The 17,982-nt window shown below is 43.3% G+C and overlaps 1 pseudogene; it reads left to right on the plus strand.

The window, feature by feature from the left end:
* Positions 1-603: 603 nt before the first annotated feature.
* Positions 604-703, plus strand: LOC118578952 (annotated as a pseudogene).
* Positions 704-17,982: the final 17,279 nt, after the last annotated feature.

Raw genomic sequence — 17,982 nt, forward strand, 5'->3', positions numbered from 1 at the left:
TTGGTGCTTAATACAAGTCAGTTTTCTTCTTCTGATATAGATATAGATTAAATAAGCATGCGAGTACACATATACACCCCCACACTCACTGAGAAGCAGGTGAACATATATTATGTCTCTCAGGATTTTTTGATTTGCACATGGATCTCATGCTATGTATTCCCATAATATATCCTGGGAATCCTGGGAAAAGTAACAGACAAGCATGTTTACCACTGGTATTCAGAGGAGGAGGAAACAGATTGAGAAAGGAAACATAATTGGGGAAATAACTTACCTAGGATTCAAACCCAGATCTGCCTAACTCTGCTAATTCTACTCCTAACAACTATGTAAGACTGCCTCATAGGCCATGCATATAACTCACACCATCCATTTGAATATATATTTATATGGTGCCATGTAACACAGCTCCACTAAACACAGTTAAACAAATAAAGAACAACAGTGGCTTGCTCTTGCTCAATTTCTGTGGCCAGGAGAATTAGTAGAGTCCTTTTTAATAGTGTGTGTGTGTGTGTGTGTGTGTGTGTGTGTGTGTGTGTGTGTGTGTGTGCAGGTGTCTGAACAGGCCAGGAGAGAGCATCAAATTCCCTGGAGCTTGTGCTCACTTCTGCAGCACATATACTAAAATTGGAAAAGTACAGAGAAGATTCCCCTGCACAGGAATGACACTTGAATTTGTGAAGTGTACTATATTTTAAAAAAAGAAAGAAAGAAAAAGAATTCCCTGGAGCTGGCATTATGTGCCATTGTGGGCTACCTGACATGAAGTCTGGGAACTGAATTTGAGTCCTCTGAAAGAGCAGCAAGTGCTTAACTACTGAGCTGTCTCTCTGGTTCCCAAATCAGAAATGTCTTGACTAGGCAGCTCTGACTTAGGGTCTCCCACTCAGTTGCTGCAGGGTGTTGATAAGACTGTGGTTAGCTGAAGGCACAGTTTATGCAGGAAGATTAACTTAGAAGGTAGATCATTTACATGGTCAGCAGTTTGGTACAAGTCTGAAATGCATGCTTCTGCTGCTCTCTGTGTGACTCATTCTAGGCACTGTTGAGTGTCTCTTAACATGGTGGCTGATTTCCTCCATATTGGATGACACAAGGATGAAGGCTGAATTAGCAATACCTCTGATAAACTGGCCTTAGACATGACATTACCCAGCTTACCTTACTGTATTCAAACATCCAACTCTGATTTGATGTGTGAAGATCTATGTATGCCTGATGATTCCAGGAGACACAAATCATGAGGGGCCATTTGTAGTCTGGTAACTCTCACTCACCTGTCCTTTGTCTCTTTCTATAAATTCTTGTAGCCAAATCTTCTACTCTTGCTCCATTTTGCCACTGGGTTATCCACCTCAGCAACCATTGCCTGCTTCCCCTCAAGCTGGAGTCCAGTGAGTGTGTAGGAAATTGGGATGGATAATACTGATTTCCAATGTGACAAGATCTAGAATGGCATAGCCAAACTGCTGGGCGTGTCTGTGAAGACATTGATAGACTACGTTTATTGCGGTGACATCACAATCTGGAGTGTGGGTGACCCCAGTCCATGGGCTGGAGTTCAGGACTGAATAAGAAGGAGAAAGTAAGTACCAGCATTCGTCTCTTGGATTCTGGACTGTAGATGTGATGTGGCCAACTGTGAGACAAATAACACTGTCCTTAAGTTGCTTTCTCCAGGTTCTTCTCCTCCTCCTCCTCCTCCTCCTCCTCCTCCTCCTCCTCCTCCTCCTTCTTCTTTTTTGTAATCATGGCAACAAAAATGGTAAGCAATATAAAAACCTGGCAATCAGGGTTGTTTTGTCTAGTCTGTGGAGATAATGAGAATTGATCTGACAGAGTGGTCCTTCTCAGTGGACTGGATCTTTTCCCAGTGATGTGCTTGGGAGAACTTCCACAGTAATATCTAATGCAGTAGATAGCCATGGAACAGATTTCTTTGATAGTCTTCTTCAGAGGCAGCACCACCAGTCAGTTCTGCAGTGTCTACTGAGCTGTAAATATGCGTTAATAACACTGGACTGGTGGGTGGGCATTTAAAAAAAAGCATATTGGTGGGTGTCTCTTTGGGATCAAAGGTATTTTGTTTCTTTCATTTTACTAATATTCTACATCTATATATTGTTTCTTCTTAAATATAACTTAATGAAGATGAGCCACTAGAACACTCTTAAGACAGGAGCCCTGTGTTGCAGACTCTAATGCCTGGTGTGATTTTTTTTTTTTTAAATGCACTTCCAGTCTCTACATCTTTCTTGTTCCAAGGATGTCATTATCAATACTAATATAAAATTTTCATTGCTTGAGCCATTATAACATACAGGGAATGGATTTTTAATTTGTCAAGTTCCAGTGAGTATATTAGCAGAATCATCTGTCTGTCAGCAGGCACGTGGTGACGCCAGTAGCATCTCTAATTTTGATTGTTCTGAGTCTTTGTGTTTATACAGGTCTCCAGTGCTTGAAGGACTCTCTCCTCTTTCCTTCTGACTGATTTCCCTTACATCTCTTCTCATCTTAGCTGAGCCTTTAGAGTGATATATACTGACAGCAACCTGTGAGATAGGAAATATATTGACAAAATATGGCTTTAAGCTCTGGGAGCCCTGTTGAAAAGAGAGATGGATTGTAGGAGCCAGAGGAATCATGACAGGGGAACCCATAGAAACAGCTGACCTGAGCTCATGGGAGCTCAAGGACTCTGGACCAACAGCTAGGGAGCCTGTATGGGACTGACCAAGGCCCTCTGCATGTGAGTGACAGTTGTGTATCTTGGTCTGTTTATGGGGCCTCTAGCAGTGGGATCAGGATCTGTCCCTGGTGCCTGAGCTGGCTTTTGGAACCTATGGTAGGATGCCTTGCTCAGCCTTGATGCAGTGGGAGGAGCTTGGTCCTGCTTCAACTTGATATTCCATAATTTGCTGACTCCCATGGGAGGCCCGCCCCTTTCTGAACAGAGGAGGAGGAGGAATGGATGGGGGAGGGGTATGTGGGAGGCGGGGAGAGGAAACTGGATGGTAGGTAAAATAAATGGAAACTATAGCTGAGAGCCATCTCTACCTTAGCCAGGGTCTGTGTTAATGTCCCAGACTCCTTTTATCATCAAAGGCCATGTGTATGCCTGTGGTCTGGGCCACCAAATTGGGGCCATGTGGGTGTCCAAGGATCATGTTGCCACTGGGGCACTGAGTGGCCTGTGCTGCCACCCATGGTGACATCTGGACCCAGGCTGCTGCCAAAGAACATGCCTGGGTCCATGGTCTTACTGTAGCTGGGGTCTGTTTTGCTGTCCATGGCCCCTGTTGTTGTCAAAGACCACATGGACGCCTGGGGTTTGGGCCACCACCTGTTTCCATATTGGTGTCTAAGGGCTGTGCTGCTGCTGGGGCCATGCCAATCTGGGTGGCCTGTGCTGCCATGTCTGGTCCATGGCCTGCTGCAGTGGGGATCTGTGTTGATGTTTGTTGCTCATGCTACCACAGGGGCTTACACCAATCATACAACTGAAATTTGAGGGCCATGCTGAGCTGGCCCTGTCCTCCACTGTCCCATATAGGAGAGCTAGCTCCAATGATCCAGTCCAGGCACAGGAGAGCTGCCCCTGTCCCTCAGGGGAGAGCTGTCCCTCCCCCCTCAGAAGAGCTGCCCCCCCCACTTAGAAGAGAGCTGACCCTGGCCTCCATACAGGAGAAATGGCCCCACCCCTCATCACAGGCATGGGAGAGCTGGCCTTTCCCTTGCCTGAGGGGGCTGTTTCCAGTGGCCTGGTCTGACCTACTCAGCTACCACCTAGGCACTCATCAACATCTGTCCCATCTATGGCCTGCTGGAGCACATGGAGGGAGTGATCTTGCAGAATCATAGCCGCAGGAGCTCCACAATTTGGAGCAACAGCAAGAGAGGAGTTTTGGTGAGGGTCCAGTATTGATGGTATACCAGAAGCTGGAGACCTTGAAGCAGACCAACAATTCATTACACATGGACATTTGCAAATACAGCTTATTGGACAAAAGGGTCTACTGTGTGACACATCGCAGCTCCCAATGAGTTGAATGAAGAGGTGATGGAGAGGTTGGAAAGATAGAGAAGCAAAGTGATGTTTATTTTGCTTTTTTAAAATTAATACTGTTATTTATTTATTTTTCTTTTGAGGGGGATACTATAAGGGTGAATGTCAGATATGGAGGAATTGAGAGGTGGGTGGGATTGGGGTACATTATGTAAAATTCCCCCAAAAATATCAATTAAAAATGTGTTTGAATAAAAGAAGGAATCAAGCTTTAGGGTGATTTGTTTCATTGGTTATCTTTAATTACCTCACAAGTTAATGAAGGTGGTTTATTAGTGAGAGGTTCTTAATTTTTCTTTACTCAACTTCAGGGGCAGACTTAGAGCGACCTCATAGTTTAGTGATGATTCTGAACTCACGTGCAATGATGTATGGCAGCACCAGCCCTACCTCCTCTGTTCTGCTCAAGAGCTACACTGTGGTGACTATAGGATGAGGTATGGCAGGATACATGAACTTCAGAAGGGCTGTGCTTGGTTGGACAAATTAGAATATTGTAAGCATTCTTAACGGAAGACTTGCAGTCTGCTGGGCTTGATAACAACACAAGATCGGCTCTAGCTTTTGACTGCTTTCAGATTAGAATGCAGACAGAGAAGGCAATTGTGCAGCCCATGTTATGTGGTTAAAAGGTGGGAGGTGTACCTGAAATTAGTATTTTTAGTATTTTATGAGATTAATATAATTATGTGTTTTTAAATTGGAATTATTTGGGGATGGTAATTAAAGAAACAGATTTCATTTGTTTGTGAATATGTCCAATTTAAGCAAGTGACTGCATGGTAGTAGTTGAACAAAAATTCCTTTATGGTTGTATGCAATTTACATTTGTCTAGTAAACTAGAACTCACATTATTATGTCTGTATTACTTTATTATCTCATCATTGTGTAGTCAACTTTACCCATGAATGTGAGGACCTTTAACATCTCTGTTACCTCCTATTGTTACTGCCAACAGATTCACATTCGGTGAAGGTACTGTCTTCAAGCTCTGATAGTGTGAAGTCTAAGAGTCTTATACAGCTGAAATCAAGAAGCCAGCAGGACATCATTCCTTCCCCAGCTCCAGGATGAATGCACCCCTTGTACTGTCTACCTTCTAGGAAGTTTCCACACTGCTGGCCTCTGTGACCTTTCTACCACTGGCATCATTCTGACCTCTTTCTTTGTGGCAACTCCTTCCTGCTTTAGGAAGACCATTGTGATTCTACGAGACTTCCTTGGATAGCCCAGGGCAAACTCTTCATCTCAAGCCTTTACATAATCACACCAGCAAAGCCCACTTTTCCCTATAAAGAAACAACATTTTAGGTTCTAGAGACCAGGCTGTAAAACCTTTAAAGGAGTTGTTATTCTCCTCATCAAATCTATATTTTATATTCAGTTAAAAAATAATATGTTAGTTTGATGGTTAAAGTCTTGTGGATCTCAAAGCCTTCAATTTGACTTAGACAGAACAACTGAGCAACATTTAGCAACTTAATTAACCTTATTGCAGAATGTTAATATTTCAGCTGCAACTGGAGTGGTTAGATTGGACCCAAAATATATTATGTACTCAGTACAGTCACTCATTCCCAGTTCTTTAAAAAGATTATGTCTTCCTACATGTTAAAGTAAAAGTCTAAATGAACACTGTCATGGTAGCATCTCCAAAATTCTCCAAAATCTGTATGCTACTTGGGAAGGTCATTGCCACACATGTAATCCCTCAGAGAACACAAAGCATGGTAGAAAACCATGTCCTACTTAAGGAAGACCTGTGTTATGGGAACTCATCTTGAAGAATCTGAGTTACAGTTCAGTTTGGGGAAGATTTCCTAGGAAGTGACTGGGATGTGGACAATGTAAAGAATTGAACAAGGGCCACAAGAGGCTCAGTGGACAATGAACTGGAAGAGGATGGGAAGGAAAGGAAGTGCCTCCCAACAGGCAGAGGGATGGACAGGTACAAAGGTTCATAGGCTAAGGGGAAAGAGTGAGCTGGAAGTCCTGGTGGTGATGGCATAAGTAATAACTACATCAATATAATTCTATAAGTTGGCATATGAACCAAACTCTTACTGATCTAGGCAAGTGACTTCAGGTAAGTCACTTACCTTTTCTATGTCACAATTCCTTCACTGATGAAATTGTGAAAATTACGGCAGTTCTTAGAGACTGGATAGCTCAACCTAGAAAATAATCTTTTTGCACACAGTGAGTACTCCAGAAACTTTACCACTCATTCTAACATTCTCACTATGACCTTATTCATTCTTACATCAGCCTTATGATGTGACTAGAAACTGAGGCAGAGTACATTAGACAGCTTGTCCAGGTCCCTACAGCCAGTACACGAGAGAGCAGAGATTTGAGAGAAGGCACATCTGCCTGCATGAAACTGGAGCTCTCCAGCTTGGGTGCCAGCACTACTGATGTGACTTCACCCGTCAAATGGAATAACACTGAAAATGTTTTGTATAAAGCAAACCTAACTTCATAAATAAAACACTGATCATTCACAGTACCTGTCCCACGACTGTTTCCTCCTATTTTTAGTTATATAGTTTTATAACAAAGAACACATGGGGTAGATAAAGCTGACCTGTTTCATTTCTTCTCCTGTTCATTTTCTATGTAATTTCAGGAAAATAAAAGGCAAGAAGAAGCACTGGATTCCAAGTGTGTCTGTGTCTCCATTGACTCCCCAGCATCATTCTGCTTGGCCTGGGTGCTAGAATTGGTATCTGAGGTACCAGTGAGACTTGAGCAGCCTCTTGTTTTCATTGCTTTAGATTCTGGATATCAAGGGTTTGAGGAAATGATAAACAATGATAACCATCATTTGAGGTTCAACTAATTTCAAAGTATCAGAGTCTAAAATTATTTCACATTAAGTCTGCACCAGCTTATTTGACCCTCTTTTAATCAATGAGAAGACATTTCAAGAATGGAGCTTTTCCTAGGATTCCAAGCCTCTTCTTGTTGATGGTGTTGGATCATAGAATGCAGGACTTCTGGCTTAACAGATATTTTCAATTGGCAGAGTGCCAGATCTTCATCTCTTTCTGGAAGTTGTCATAGATTAGAGTTTATATTCATTGATTAATTCTGGAAATTTGAAATGATGTAGTGAAGGGTTTTTAATACCCCCTTTTAATTTTATCATTAATGTGAAACAATGAAAAGGAAGACATCTAAAGTGGAAAAGGTTTGGTCCTACAATTCTTTCCTGGCCAAATTGAACAGAACATACATAAAAAGGTAGACAGAGCTTCTATTTGTCAAATGATGGATTATTCTTTTCATTCTTGTAGACATTTGGCAGTGTCAAGATACATGTATTGAGTAATTATGATTCCACAAAGATATGTATGATATAATTATTTTCACAGATATGCACAAAAATCATATTTTTTCATGTAGTTCTTGTATGATGGTTTGGCATTGAAGAAGTGTGCAATACCAATGAATATCTTTTCATTTGTTTGAGCCTCTGACTCCAATCTTTCTGATAAATTCAGGGATCCAACCCCTAGAAAAGAGTGATATGAAGCATTACAATGGGGTATATCATTTTACAATATATGGATTTCAAAATCTGGCCAATGGTTAACTGGACTAATGAAAAAAGATGGTGTTGGCAGCTTAGAGCTCTGCTTTTAAAGTCAGAATCAACAGCGTGTCTTATACATTGACTGAAACAATGTGAAACCCCTTTATCTCTTAACAAGCTACCTCCAGTCATAAAATTCCCTTTGCTGTGCTACAGCCTCAATGTGAGAGGGGAGAACATGTTCAGATATTGAAAAACTGTAGGCCATTACCCACTTTATCACTCATATCAAAGACACTGAAAAGATAGCACATGTGCAATTGATGGATTATTTTTATCATGAAAGTCTGATGACCCCACTTGGGTTTTCAAACAAGGCATTTAATAACCACTGCCTTGTTAAAAGGTGGAAAATGATCTGGCTGGTGGCCTGATAGGACGAGGTTTTATTGATTTTACTGAAGCCCTTGGCTTGGGAGATCACAGGCTTCTTAAGGGCAAACTTAAAAGGAAGCATTAAGATGGATGAGTAATTACCTGTGTGATGGACGTCATTCTGCAAACATCAGGACTGGGAAGTTTTCCTTTGGGTATCAATTGATGAGGGAGAGGAAAAGCGTGGGCCAAGTCCCGTCTCAACCGCTCTTAGTCTTCTTGCGTATTTGTGAATTGGCTTTGCTCTAGTGAAGGATTGGTGTAGATAACTTGAAAAAGGCAAAATTAATTGTTGATTCGTAAGGAGGAAGGAGACAGATTGTTATGGATACTAGAAAAAAGTCATGTTTTAAATGCTATGAAAGAGAGAGAAAAAAGTAGATAAGTTTGTGCATACTGTTAGTTTTGGTGGCCCTGAGTCCCTTGGAAGGAAGAGTGAAGATCTCTGCAGCTCCTTCCTAAGAAGCCAGACTAAGCTTGAGGGGACATTAGAAAAGAGGCATAGATGGCAGTCTAGAAGAGGAATGGCTGGGTCAGAGTCAGAATTACTGCAGAGCTTTGAGGACTTCATAGGCTGATGCATGGTGGAGCAGCACGCAGTGCTGAGTGACGGCATTGGTTGTGGTTTAACTCTGATGGTTTGTGTTCTGTGGACGGGCACATGGCTGCTTGAGCTGCTTTAAGAACTTTCTGGCCCCTTTGCCATCTTCTCTTTGAATCTGTTCTGCTGTGACTTAACAGGGCCATGGCGAAGGTGGGTGGAGTGCGTGTGGAAGAATTGGGGTTACTGGGGTCTCAGGTGTGGGTCTTAGCTGTGCCTGAAGTCCCTGCGATGCTGTTAAACGGAAGTGAGCAATTCTCTTAAAGAAGACTCAACCGAGTGTTGTTCTGACACACTAGTTATAGTCCAGTGATATGCTATCATAGAATAACATATGGGAGGTTATTTCTACATGACGAAGCACTCATGGCTGGAATGCATTTTTCCATGATATGAATTTTTAAATATTTGTGCAAATGGGCACTTTCCCAAAGGGGGAGAAGTGATACATAGATATTTTGCTTTGTCAGAAGCAATCTATACTGAAGTATTGTTATAAGTAATAAATATCTGTGAAGGGTACTTGAGCCATTTTTCTCTACTCTCTTATAATATTATAAATTACAACTCTACCATGAGGTAACCTGTATGGGGAACTGCAAACCACAGAGTTTTCTTGATCACACACACACACACACACACACACACACACACACACACGAGGGATGTGAAAGACCAGTCAATGCACTTTTGTTATTTTAAGACACCCTCATTCCTTAGCTCAGATATTTGATTCACTTTTATCCACAGGCTCTTTCCTTATTGTTCAGACCTGTGAGATAGAGTTCATCAGAAGCCTCACTAAAATAGCTGTGATTTCATCCAGGAAAATAATTCTTTCTAATGGATTATTTAATGTTTTATTCATGTAGAAATAGTACATACTGGTGAGTGGTAGATCTTGTTACAAATATATTTATAATAGTTTGAGAGAACTTAAACTCTAGAGATATTTTGGGGCACACACTTTATGAACATCTAAGTCTGAGCACGTGCAATGTTCATTTTTTTTTAAACTTTCTATTTATTTATTTATTTATTTATTTATTTATTGTGTCTTTCAATCATGCATTTGGAGCCTATTCACTTCCCCATCCCTTCATATCCACCCTTTGCCCTTGCAACCTCATCCACAAAAAAAAAAAAAAAAAAAAAAAAAAAAAAAAAAAAAAATTGAAGGAAAAAGAAAAAGAAAAAAATCTGGTCATAGAAGCTGTAGTGAATCATGCAGTAAACCCTTTTGTCCATGTATTTTTACTTCCAAGTGTTCATTGCAAAGAGTCATTGGTCAGGATCAAGGCCTCTGGTTTCTGCTACCCTATTGATGCTGGGCCTCCCTGGGACTCCTCTTGGTTGTCCTGCTGTTGCCCTGTGTCATGGAGATCCTGCTGCTTTGGATCTGCAGGACCAGCCCCTTCATGTGCTCCTGCAGATCATAGATGGGGTTGATGTTGGGGTGGGTCAACTCATAACCCTGGTTCTGGGCCCGGGTAGCTGCAGGGTTGGTCAGCCCACCAGCTTTCCCCCATCCTCACCACCCAAGTGAGCTCTCCAGCATTGCCCTGGTTAGTTCACTCCTTGCAGCAATAAGCAAGGGGCAGAACCAGTTCTGCTTCGTGCCCTTAGGATCAACTTTTGTAGACGAATTTCTAATGGTCTTATTAAATAAAAAACATGAAGCCAAATATAGCAGTGAAAGCCTTAGCGATCAGGGAGATAGGAATAGCCACCAGCCAACCTTACCTCACCACTCACAGCTTCCAAAGAGTGCTACTTCATGTCTGCCTGCGCCTTTATTGCCTTGCTGTTCTGCCCTCTCATTGGCTCTTAGCCCAGCCACCTCACTTCCTTGTCACTGCCTGTCTGTATAGACCTCCAGGTCTCCATGGTTGGTACTGGGATTAAAGGCGTGTGTCACAACGCTTGGCTGTGTGCCCTAGTGTGGTCTTGAACACAGAGACTCTGCCTGCTAAACGATCAGATTAAGGGCGTGTGCTGCCTGTGCTACCTGACTTTTGTGTTTACTTAAAATGGCTTGCTATTTTCTCTGATCTCCAGGCAAACTTTACTTATTAGCATACAAATAAAATATCACCACATTTCAGCACAAATAAAATATCACCACAGTCTTTCCCACACCTGAACCACCAGGGCCAGCTCTACTGTGTTGCCCAGGGGAGGTGCAGGGGCCACTCTCCCGAGTGTTGCAGCTGTTGAGGGACAGGGACAGCTCTCTGGCTCTTATGACCTCGGGGACAGCTCTCCCACCTGCCAAGTCAGTGAGGAGTGGAGAAGGGGTGGGGGTGGAGGGGTGTTGGCATCTCTCCCCTGCCCACACCACCATATGGCAGATGAGGGGCAGGGCCAGATCTGCCATGTTCAGGTTCTCAGGGTAGTTCATCCCTACCCCTGTCAATAGGGTCATCTCTGCTGTGCTGCCCAGGAGAGGTGCAGGCCCACTTTTCTGAGTGCTGCAGCTGGTCTGCTCCTTCGTCTGTTGCAGGGGGCAGGGGTGAGGGTAAGGAGGGTCATGTCTCCCCTGCCACACAGCCACATGACAGACACATAGTGGGAACAGCCCTCCCACGCTCACAACTTCAGGGCTGGCTCACCCATACCTCTGCCAATACGTTAGGCTCTACTGTGCTACCCAGGAGAGGTACAGGACTCTTTCTCCTGAGTTCTTCAGCCAGTGAGGGCCAGGGGCAGCTCTCCCACTCTTAGGACCTCAGTGCCATCTCTCCAGTCCACTTCAGGCACAAAGGGGTGGGGGTGGGGTAGAGCATCTCTTCCCCGCCCATGCTGCCCCATGGCAGATGAGGGGCGGGGCCAGCTCTCTCATGCTTGGGGCCAGCTCACCCATGCCCCACCGCCCACCTGTACGAAGGGTCAGTTCTGCTGTGCTTCCCAGGTGAGGCACAGGGCCCACTTTCACTTTCGGCTTTCCAGAATGTTGCAGCTGGTGGGGGAGGGTTGGCTCCCTGGCCAGCTGGAGGTGGTAGGGCGAGGGAGGGCTTCTTTTCCTCACTCCCACCACCACACTGCAGATGAGGGAGGTGGTACCAGCTATGGCCCTCTCATGCCCTGAGCCCCAGTCTACAGCGTCAACTCTACTGTGCCGCCCAGCAAGTCGCAGGTCCCATTCTCTGGAGTGGCTGCAGCTAGTGAGGGCTTGGGTCAGGTCTCCCACCTGCTGCAGGTAGTATGGGACCAGGGAGGGAGGGCATTTTTCCCTCATCCATGCCACCAAATGGCATACAAGAAGGGTGAGGCTTGCTCTCCCATTCTCACAGCCCCAGGGCTAGCTTACCTATGCCCTTGCGAACAGGGTCAGCTCTACTGTGCTGCTGAGGTGAGGTGTAGGACCCTCTGTCCTGAGTGCTTCACTGGAGAGGGGCAGGGCCAACTCCGGACAGCTCTGTCCTCTCTGCCTTTGGTGGTATCAGGAGCCACCAACAGCAACAGACATAGCAGCTGCATCAGAGCCATGAACCCAGACATGGGCCCCAGCAGCAGCCCAGACCCAGACAGATTGCCACCCTCCTCAGTCTGCTCCTCATCTCTTTCTCCTCTTCAGATATGCTTCTGTCCACAGGACATGAACCATTTTGTCTCCCTCTTTCTCCCGCACCACACCATGCATTTGCTCACTGTAATAGTGCCTGTCTGCCTGGCTCTACGAGGTGTGTGGGAGGTGGGGAAGTGTGTGTGTGGGGGGCACTGAAGTCGCTGTTTTCTCCTTGTGGGTCATCTTACCCTGTTCAGTCAGGCACTGGGCAGGGCTATGCTTCCTCAACACAAAGAGATCATAATAGTGCCCAACTGCCCCATCTCTGGTACTGGGCAGGCTCCTGGTTGGTGCAGAGGCATTGAGTTGTTTAGTTGAGTCCTGCCTGCTCCAGCCATGTGGCATGGGGCAGAGCTATTCACAATGTTCTTATTAATAGAATTAATAAGATTTTTTGATAAAATTTTATTTGTGGATACCTTTTAAAAATGCATCCATGAGTGTTAGACTTTTTGAGGGTGACCAAAAAATGTATTTTGATGAATGAGGATTATACTATACTATACTATACTATACTATACTATATTATACTATACTATAAATGAAGGTGCTCCAAGCAGGTTTATGTGGGCCCTGTGAAAGACCCACAGCCTTAGCAGAGATAAACCTGAGCTCCTAGAGGCCGGAAGAGGGGGTTCTGATTCCCTGGAACTGACATTACAGTTATTTGGGAATATTGGTGCTGGAAAATGAACCTGGTTGCCGGCAAGAGCTGTACTGGTCTAGCCACTGGCTGAACCATTTCTCCACCCCCTAGTGTAGAATGAAAAGTTATACCGATTGTTCTCCTATAAACAAGTGTAATCATGTCTTGAAAAATAGACTGAAGTTGCCTAGCTGTGATTGGCAACTGTTAGCTGCTTGGAAAGAGAGACAGTTTCCTCTATGAGTGTAGCCCCTGGCAAGTCAGTCACACTCCAGTGAAAGGCCACATATCCAAGAATGTATGTGTAGCACATATTGGTCTTGAAAGACTTTTAGGAAACAAAAGTTGGGTGGGGGAGGGGTATGTAACATTGTACGAAACTCTCAAAGAACTAATCTTATTGAAAAAAGGATATTCAGAAGTTGGTTCTGTGCTATACAAATGTTTATCATCAGAGTATATGGCAGCCTCTAGGTTTTTACTTGTTCCAGCAGATGCAAACAGTCCTTTCTCCAAGTCAGTTTTGCCTTCTGCCCGTCCCTTCCCTGCTTCTCCTATCTGTCTGTATTTACATTAAAACTTGTTACAAAAGAGCTTGAACTGGCTACGGAGGACTGTATTTGAACAATTCTACCTGCCATTAACACTCTGTGGTGTTAGATAATTCTGCAACCCTTGGTTCAGCTGACCTCTTTAACTTGGTGTATACCTGCGTGGCCATAAAGAAGCAACAGATTCAAAGGGACAGTATTTTTGAAAAGTGCAGAAATGTTATCTAATTTATAAAAATCTGACTCCTCTGTAGCTCTCCTTTCTAAAATTGTTCTCTCTCTCTCTCTCTCTCTCTCTCTCTCTCTATATATATATATATATATATATATATATATGTGTGTGTGTGTGTGTGTGTGTGTGTGTGTGTGTGTGTGTGTGTGTGTTGTAGGCATGTATGTGTGCACATATGTATGAGTGTGCTTGCCTGTGGGAATGGGCATAGAGATTAGAGGTTAGCATCTGGATGTCTTTCCTCAATTGCTTCTTCCCCTTCCTGTTTGAGATGGGGTCTGTTACTAAACCCGAAGCTCAAAGTTTTGGCTAGACTGGCTAGCTACCCAGCCTCCATGATCTGCATGTCTGCACCTCCTGGTGCTGGGGTACAAGCATATGCTGCTGTACTCAGCTTTTACTTGAGATCTGGGGATCTGGACTCAGGTCCTTATGCATTTGTAGGAAACACTTTATCGATTCAATCGTTCCTCCAGCCCAGTTCTGTTTCCTCTTTCTCTAGCTTTGGTATCGCACACTTGTGGAAGACTAGCTGTTGATCTCTAAGTTCTTCTCTGACAATTCCAGGGTGCTTAGTCACCAACTACATGCCGTCTACACTTTGACTTCTGTTCCTCTTATGTTGCCATGACTTCCATGTCTGCTGATACCCACGCTCAGTTATGATTTCTATACTCAAAAAATATATAAAGTAATATGAATATAAATAGTAAATAAAGTGCTTCTTGATAAAGCATGATGAACTTAATTTGTAGCACCCATGCTTTAAAAAAAAATCTGAGTGCAACTGGGCATTTCTGTAGTTGGAGAACTTCTCTCCAGGAGCCACCAAGCCCCCGCGGTCCCACAACCCACATATAAAATAATCACTCAGATGCTTATATTACTTATAAACTATGGCTGTGGCAGGTTTCTTGTTATCTACTTCTTCTATCTTAAATTAACCAATTTCTATTAATCTATAACTTGCCACATGGCTTGTGGCTTACCTATACCTTACATCTCGCTTGTCATGGTGGCAGCTGGCAGCTCTCTCTGCCTCCACCTTCCACTTCCCAGCCTTCTCCTCTCTCTTTCTCCCACCTATACTTCCTGCCTGGCTACTGGCCAATCAGTGTTTTATTTCAACCAATCAGAGTAACACATTTGACATACAGAGCATCCCACAGCACATTTCTATGATGGACATGCTGAGGAGGCAGAGATCAGAGGATCCCTAGAGCCTGCTGGCCTACCAGCCTACCTGAATTGGTGAACTCAAGGTTCAGTAAGAGACCTTATCTTAAAACTAAGTAGAAAGTGATTGATGAAGACATATAATATTGCCCTATGGTTTCCACATGCAATGACACACACATGCATATACACACATAACACACACACACACACACACACACACACACACACACACACAGTCACCTCAAATGTCCCAGATCCTCAGTCATGATGTCATGCTATGGAAACAACCTGCTGATTTTTCTGTATGCATCATTTGCAGGTGGTTCCAACAACCCCATGCTGAGCTTCTTCACACATTTCTTGTCACCTTGAAGTGCAACATGAGGTGATGCATATCCCATGTCTCCTGAGCCCCCTTCGCTCTTGCTAACTTTGTTTTTCCTTAGAAGTTTTCACTTAAATGTCTCTGATTCCACAGTATCCTTTACTTCAGTTACTTGATTTCTAGCTGGATGTTAGGAAAAGAAATATGTATGAAAACAGTAAAATTAGCAAGTAATAGATGAGAAAATCAACAAGTGTGGTATTGACCACTCACAACAAACATTTGTTAGGTGCTCAATATTTATGAGAACCTCCAGGTAAGGTTTAATGATCCCTTAAGGACATTTACACTATTCTCAGATTACTGTCTCATAGTAGTATGACAATGTCAATTTGTCAATACCAGCAATACCCACACTGGATCCTGTACCCAAGAGGCCAGGTTCCAGAGATTCTTAACCTTATAAAATCCACAGCACCTGAACTTCAGACCTATATATCTTAAAATAGATATTTGATAAAAAAAAACTCAAATGTAATATATCCAAACTGAGCTTTTGGTGTTCCTTCCCCAAGCTTACTCTTTCTATATGTGCCTTGAGGACGGTGTCCTGATTCTGGCTTCTAAGGTCAATGACCCCACACATGCCTTTAGTATGTACTCTTTTTCATCTCTCCTCCACACCATTAGCAAATCCTGCATGTTCAACTTCCCCTATTCTCTGTCCCCACCTGGTCCTTTATGTGCAAAATGAGCATGGAGAGGGGCCCAAATCACTCTGATGTCAGTCTCAGAGCACAGCAGATGAAGACCTTCCTGATGTGACACTGGGACAGTCCTGACACAGAGCACCTCTCTACTCTAGGTGTCTCAACTTAAACCTTGCCCTGTCTCTTGACAAGCTACCATGTCACACTTGGATGGAACTGTAAGCCTCTACTTCTCCCTCAGCCCTGCTGTGGTTGTTTCCAAGTCAATGGGCAACGGTGGGATCATAGCTACCTTGTCCTCCTTCAGTCCAGTGGCTTCGGATCAAGTCAAAGTTGATGTGTTTTGTTGGGTGACATCTGACCAGTCTGCCTTTACCATTTCATTTTGAACTCTTCTACTTCCCTCCATCCCTTCACTCCATCGAGCCTTGAACATCTTAGACACACTCCTGACTCAGTGATCTTGCACTTGTTCCTTCTTCCAGGAAGACCCTGAGCTCAGATGCCCTTCATTTATTTTTATGTCTTATTCAAATAGAGCTCTGTCCTGGCCAACCTTCCACAGTGTTGACACATCCTTCACCTTATACTGTGCTGATTTTCCTCTTAGCGCTTCTCTCCATATTATACAGATACATGAATATAATTATAGTTTTTGTTCCCCCTGCTCCCACTCCGAACGTATTGTAAGCTCTAATCAGGCAGAGATTTCTGTATCCTTCATGATGTAACCAATGCCTGTATTCTCAGTGCCATATTAATAAATAATTATAATTGACTGAACACTGTATCCACAGATGGATGGCTGTCCTCATCTCTTTTTAATAAATTTACTCTGTTTTATTGTATATCCCTGTTCTGAGGACTTAGGCATGAGGCCAAGAAAGCTGAGGCAGTCTCTGAGCTCAGAATGTTTAGGTTACAACTTCCCTTTTCCTGTGTTGTTCTGGAATGTGTTTCCTTCTTCACATGGTGCTCCACAATACCAGAAATACCCTGATTCTGGGGTACACAGTAACTGAGGTTCCTAGTACATTAGAGTTGAAAATAAATGGCCATGGAGACAATGAGATGACTTATTATGTAAAGGGTCCTGTGGCCAAGACTGAGTTCCAGCCCCATAATCTACATGGTAGAAAAAGAGAACTCATTCTTGCAAGTTGTCCTCATACCTCCATGTGTACATCATGCATGCCCTCATTAAACATACACAAAAGGGTAATAAAAAAGAGTGAACTTTTATATATCAAAGGATAAGATTCTTTGGTAATGAATTTAGAAATAAGGAAACAATTCTGACACTATCATCTGACTTGTTAAAAGAACATTTACCTGGATATGTAGAAATGAAGGGGAAACTTCAAATACTAAAATTTTCTTTCATGGTGAGAAGTCATTGCTTCCCATCTTTTATTCTATTAAGGAAAAAGCACATATGCAGCCATAAAAACATGCAGTCTGTTAAAATACATAATGATGCTTTTGCAATGTGCACACTGTGCCCCAGGTATCCCTTTTTGATGGATATGGTCAGATTGCATCTTTCAAACAGAATTCATTTTTTAAATTCCTATGATGTAGGTGGAAATTGCTCACTACTTTCTTCTTCAAATGGCATCCTTGGCTCTTGAGAAAGATTTCTGAAAGCCTTTATTTGACTCTTGACAGCTTCAAATTCTTCTGGGCTGCTGGAAGAGACTCCTTCTTGTCTAAATGTAAATACCTGGTTAGTTCATTCTCTGTCATGAGGGCAGTTTATTCCTTTTGTAGGAAGCCTTGATTTTCAAGAAACAAGAGATCAGGCCTCCATTAGCAGGCAGGCTTCAGATTGTTCCCAGGATCTTTGTTTACTTCTCCAGGGCAGACTTTGTTTTCATGCCCAGTAAGTTTGACCAAACAGTAAAATCCATCTGCTAAGTGGGTCACTGACTCAGTGGCAGGCTCTCTACAAAGTACAAAGGTGCTGTCTCAGGACTTTGCACACCACAAGGATCACTGGATGTTCAAGTGAACATTGAAGTGGAAGGGGCCGCTTCAATAAGAACAGCATGAAGTTAGTCACCCACAAAAGACCTTGGACAAGGAAACCTTGGACAAAAACAACAAAACAAAACAAAACAA

Source organism: Onychomys torridus, chromosome 2 (genome assembly GCF_903995425.1).
Source record: "Onychomys torridus chromosome 2, mOncTor1.1, whole genome shotgun sequence".
Classification (NCBI taxonomy): domain Eukaryota; kingdom Metazoa; phylum Chordata; class Mammalia; order Rodentia; family Cricetidae; genus Onychomys; species Onychomys torridus.